This window comes from Pseudorca crassidens, chromosome 9 (genome assembly GCF_039906515.1).
Source record: "Pseudorca crassidens isolate mPseCra1 chromosome 9, mPseCra1.hap1, whole genome shotgun sequence".
Lineage (NCBI taxonomy): Eukaryota > Metazoa > Chordata > Mammalia > Artiodactyla > Delphinidae > Pseudorca > Pseudorca crassidens.
In genome coordinates, this window is record NC_090304.1 from 50,041,010 (window position 1) to 50,047,063 (window position 6,054).

Below are 6,054 nucleotides of genomic sequence, written 5' to 3' on the forward strand. Positions count from 1 at the left end.
GCGAGCCACAACTACTGAGCCTGCGTGCCACAACTACTGAAGCTCACGTGCCTAGAGCCCGTGCTCCGCAACAAGAGAAGCCACCGAAATGAGAAGACTGTGCAACACAACAAAGAGTAGCCCCTGCTCACCGCAACTACAAAGTGCACGCGTAGCAACAAAGACCCAATGCAGCGAAAAATCAATAATTTTTTTAAATGACAAAAAAAAAGGTGGGTCTAGAGGGAACATCTCAACAAAATAAAGACCATGTATAACAAGCCCACAGCTAACATCATACTCAACAGTAAAAAGCTGAAGGCATTTCCTCTAAGATCAGGAACAAGACAGGATGCCCACTCTCACCACTTTTAGTCAACCTAGTATTGGAAGTCCTAGCCACAGCAATCAGGCAAGAAAAAGAAATAAAAAGAATCCAAATTGGGAAGGAAAAAGTAAAACTGTCACTGTTTGCAGATGACATGATACTACAGAAAATCCTAAAGGGGCCACCAAAAAAAATTAGAACTCATCAATGAATTCAGTAAAGTTGCAGAATACAAAATTAATATACAGAAATCTGTTGTGTTTCTATACACTAACAAAGAATTATCAAAAAGAGAAATTAAGAAAGCAATTTTATTTACAATTGCTCAAAAGGAATAAAATATCTAGTAATAAATCTAACTGAGGTAAAAGACCTGTACTAAGAAAAAGACAAGACGCTGATGAAAGAAATTAAAGATGATACTAACAAATGGAAAGATACACCATGCTAATGGATTGGAAGAATTAATACAGTTAAGTCCCCTACATACGAACAAGTTCCCTTCCAAGAGTGTAAGTCCAATTTGTTCCCAAGTCCAACAAAGTTAGCCTAGATGGCCAACTAACATAATTGGCTATATAGTACTGTACTATAATAGGTTTATAATACTTTTCACACAAATAATACATAAAAAACAAACACAAAAATTAAATTTTAATTTTACAGTAGAGTACCTTGAAATGTACAGTAGTACCAGCTACATCACTGCTGTTTTTATGCTTGCTTCTGGACACCCTGGGCTTGAAATAAAGATACTGTACTACTGTACTGTACAGAGTACTGTACAGAAAAGTACACAAAAGCAGAACCACTTGTAGAGGATGCATGCACGTGACAATGTATGCCAGACACGTGAACTACCTTATGTGATTGGACATTTGAATACATGTTCGCATCTTTGAAAGTTTGCAACTTGAAGGTTCATATGTAGAGGACTTACTGTATTGTTAAAATGACCATTCTAGCCTAAGGCATTCTACAAATTCGGTGCAATCCCTATCAAAATACCAAGGGAATTTTTCACAGAACTAGGACAAATAATTCTAAAATTTGTAATGGAAACACAAAAGACCCTGAATAGCCAAAACAATCCTGAAGAATAAAACTGAAGGTATCATGCTCCCTGATTTCAAACTATACTACAAAACTATACTAACCAAAACAGTACACCAAAACAGACACACAGGGGCTTCCCTGGTGGCGCAGTGGGTAAGAATCCATCTGCTAATGCAGTGAACATGGGTTCAAGCCCTGGTCCAGGAAGATCCCACATGCCGCGGAACATCTAAGCCTGTGTGCCACAACTACTGAGCCTGTGCTCTAGAGCCCGTGTGCCACAACTACTGAGCCCACACACCACAACTACTGAAGCCCGCATGCCTAGAGCCCGTGCTCCGAAACAAAGAGAAGCCTCCGCAATGAGAAGCCCACGTACTGCAACAAAGACCCAATGCAGACAAAAATAAATTAATTAAATAAATAAATTTAAAAAAAAGACACACAGATCAATGGAACAGAATAGAGAATGCAGAAATGAACACACACTTACATGATCAATCAATCTACAACAAAGGAGATGAGACTATACAATGAGTAAAAGTCTCTTCAATAAATAGTATTAGGAAAACTGTACGGCTGTACATGCAAAAGATTCAAACTGGACTACTTTCTCCTTTCTCATACCATATACAAAAATAAATTCCAAATGAATGAAGACTTAAATGTAAGACCTGAAACCATAAACCTCTTAGAAGAAAACTCAAGCAGTGTGCTCTTTGACATCAGTCTTAGCAATATTTTTTTGGATATGTCTCTTCAGGCAAGGGAAACAAAAGCAAAAATAAACAAATGGGACTACATCAAACTAAAGAGCTTTTGTATAGCAATGGAAACTAGCAACAAAAAAGTGAAAAGAAGACCAAAACATGGTATGGGAGAAGATATTCACAAACAATATATCTGACAAAGGGTTAATATCCAAAATATACAAAGAACTCATATAACTCAACATTAAAAAAAAAACCAAATTAAAAATTGGGCAGAGGACCTGAACATTTTTTTCAAAGAAGACAAACAGATGGCCAATGGCCACATGAAAAGATGCTCAACATCACTAATCATCAGGGAAATGCAAATTAAAACCACTATAAGATATCACCTCATACCTGTTAGAATGGCTATTATCAAAAAGACAACAAACAACAAGTCCTGGGGAGGATGTGGAGAAAAGGGAACCCTCTGGCACTGTTGGCAGAATGTAAACTGGTGCAGCCACTATGGAAAATAATATGGAAGTTCCTCAAAAAATTAAAACAGAACTACTATATGATCCAGCAATTCCACTCCTGGGTGTTTATCCAAAGAAAACAAAAACGAGGTGAAAAGATATATACACCCCTATGTTCATTGCAGCATTATTTATAATAGCCAAGATATGAAAGCAACCTAAATGCCCATGGATAGATGAATGGATAAAGAAGATGTGGTACATATATCTAATGGAATATTACTCAGCTGTAAAAAAGAATGAAATCTTACCATTTGCGACAACACAGATGGACCTAGAGGGTACTAGGTAAGTGAAATAAGTCAGACAGAGAGAGACAAATACTGTACCATTTCAATTATATGTGAAATCTAAAAAACATAACAAAACAGAAAGAGTCACAGAGAACAAACAGGTAGTTGCTAGGGAAGCTGACTGGGGGGATGAAAAATAGGTGAGGGAGATTAAGAGATACAAACTTCCAGTTACAAAATAAGTGAGTCACGGGTATTAACTGTACAGTGTGAGGAATATAATCAGTAATGTAATATTTTTGTATAGTGACAGATGGAATAACTTTTTTGGTGTTTTTAAAAATTTATTTTATTTTTGGCTGCATTGGGTCTTTGTTGCTGCGCCCGGGCTTTCTCTAGTTGCAGCAAATGGGGGCTTCTCATTGCGGTGGCTTCTCTTGTTGCGGAGCACGAGGCTCTAGGCGCGCAGGCTTCAGTAGTTGTGGCTCGCGGGCCCTAGAGTGCAGGCTCAGTAGCTGTGGTGCATGGGCTTAGTTGCTCTGGGGCACGTAGGATCTTCCTGGACCAGGGCTTGAACCCGCGTCCCCTGCACTAGCAGGCGGATCCTTAACCACTGCACCACCAGGGAAGCCCGGAAAAACATTTTTTTTAAATAAAGAGGGGAATTTTTACAAAATTGAAAGGTATGAAATCTCAGATTGAGGCATCACTATAAGCCCCCAGTAGGATAAAATTAAATCCACACCATGTAATGAAACTGCAGAACACAAATGACAAAAAAAAAAGGATCTTAAAAAAAACCAGAGAAAAAGGCAGGTTACATACAATGAAATAATAGTTCAATTGTGAGCACAGTTCTCAAGAGTAACAACAAAAAGCCAGAATTTCTGTAAAATGACATTTTCAAAGCACTGGGAAAAAAAATAATTGGAAGCCTAGTACGCAGCTAAACTATCAATCAAGACTGACAAGGAAATAACGATATTTTCCAACAGAGTATTTACCACTAACAGACCCTCACTAAGAAAACATCTGAAGGGGGAATTCCCCAGTGGTCCAGTGGTTAGGACTCCGCACTGCCACTGCAGGGAGCACAGGTTCGATCCCTGGTCAGGGAACTAAGATCCCGCATGCCGCTGGCATGGCCAAAAAAACCCCCAAAAAACAAAAAACTGAAGGATGTATTCATCTATTTGACACAAAAAGAAGGGATAAAACGCAAGAAAGAATAATGAAAAAACAAACAGTAAATGTATATGGGTAAAATGAAATAATCAGTGACAGCACAAAACAATTATTATTTATTAGAATTGTTCAAACATTAAGATGACTACCTTTGGAAGTGGTCTCATTCTTGGAAATGCTCATTTTGAGTCTGGACAATATGTTTCAATATGTTTAATGTAAACTGGGTAAGAGGCTGAAATAAATGACCCCTGACATACCTACTGACCATAGGGTTTTATCAATTAGACACAGCTGTCAAAACATTCCCTGATCAGCTCTGTTTATCCATCTGTGGCAGGGCTTTCCCCTATCCTAACAGTTCTAGAACTCAAGTTTTAGTTCAAGGCATTCTTCCCACTCCCATATTCCATAAATTAAAAAATGAACATTCTAAATAGAAATGTTCCTTATATGAGCTTTTGGTTAAGATCTTCTAGTTTGGGGGAGTACAGTTTGGGGCTTTAGACTGTAATTCAGGCTTTACAATTAGTCATCACTTGCTTGAACTTGGGCCAAGAAGAGAATACTTTGGCAGCTTTTACTAAGAAGTATGTTCCTCTTCCTCTGAAGGAGAAAATACCACACAGGAACAGAGAGGGAGGGAACACATACATTCATCCCTGCTGGCTGAAAGATGCCTTACTTGATGTGAACATTCCCTCAAGGTTCCCATATATTCACAGCAGTAAAGATCTCCACAATGTGGAGCTCCAATTCCCTTCTCATCAAAGGTTTCTGCTCACCACACTTGATTATCCAGAACTTTAGAAACACATGACCAGGCAACAGACCCCAGAGAAAGGTAAGCATGCGTTAAAGTAAGTATTATCACATTTTTCGAAGGCAGTGCCCTTCCAGGCAAGAGGACATAGTAAGAAGTTCAAAAGCCACTAAATACAGATGGAAAAGCCAGGCTCCTATCCCTTTTCAGCCCAAGTAAGCTCATTCATTTCAAAGCATACGTTAATGACCATGATACATTTCACACCCTGCATAGGCATGAGGATGGAGGTACAAAAGACACCGTCTCTATCTAGTAGGGGAGACAAACAAATACCAGATGAAAAGCGCTATCTCAGGTGTAAGCAAAAGAGGGCGCCCAGAAGAGGCAGCATCAACCCAGCTGGGCTCTCTTCCAACAAAAACCTTCACACAGTCACATCACTTATAGTCAAAAATGTTTACTCTCCAAGATGCTTCCAAGAAACAGCTTACCTGATTTCACCCTCAGAACCACCCCAGGAAAGTAGGTAAGGCAGGTAAATTCGTTGTTTACATCATAAGTGAAAAGTGAGGCTCAAAATAAACTGACTCGTTAGTCCAAGACAACCCGCACCGCCAACACAGCCCCTCCCCCCCCACTTAAGCCCAACTCCACAAAAACCCCGGTATAGCCAACCACGCACTATCTATGCAAACCTGGCCAAGCTGAACATAAACCTCAGATGGCCCACCTGTAATAAAGTATAATAATGCTGTTAGGAATATTAAAAAGATCCATATAAAGGGTGTGGCACAATGTCTCAAACGTCGTTGGGGTTGAGAAAATGTTTATTACTACTACCACTATTGTTAACAATAATAGGCGAAGCCTTCCCACTACAGGAACCCTCGGCGACGAGCCTTTCAGGAACCCGCATTACCGGCACTCGCGTCGCCCTCTGACACGATTCCACGGACACGCCCCCAAACAGACCCTCCCCCCTAAGCACGCCCGGCACCTCCCCCTCGGACAAGGCCCTCTCCTCACAAACCTTACCCTAGATAGACTCTCCCCAGTCAGCCTCGGTTACGAAGGAGCCCTTCCGCTCACACCCGCCTCTCCAGCATCCCCCTTGGGCCCGGGCATCCCTGCGGGCGCCCAAACCACACGCCAGCAGCGGTTACCTGGCCCCGCTCTCCCGCTCCTACTCTGGCTTTCCCCGGATTGCGTTGGTCGCGGGCTCGCGCCAGCGCCGTAAGCACACAATTAGTTTAAACTATGGCCCCGCCCCCTCGCA

General features: G+C 40.9%; 1 protein-coding gene across 5 annotated transcripts in view; it reads right to left on the reverse strand.

Annotated features, from left to right (window-relative positions):
• The window catches only part of NUMA1 (nuclear mitotic apparatus protein 1), a 73,176-nt gene extending 67,174 nt beyond the window's left edge, over positions 1–6,002 (reverse strand). For 2 of the 5 annotated variants that reach the window (XM_067750169.1, XM_067750166.1), the window contains exon 1: positions 5,814–5,940. The gene's annotated coding sequence lies outside the window, so the exon portion shown is untranslated. Of the gene's footprint in view, positions 1–5,813 lie in introns of all 5 variants that reach the window. The other 3 variants (XM_067750170.1, XM_067750164.1, XM_067750167.1) reach the window with 3 other exon arrangements.
• Positions 6,003–6,054: the final 52 nt, after the last annotated feature.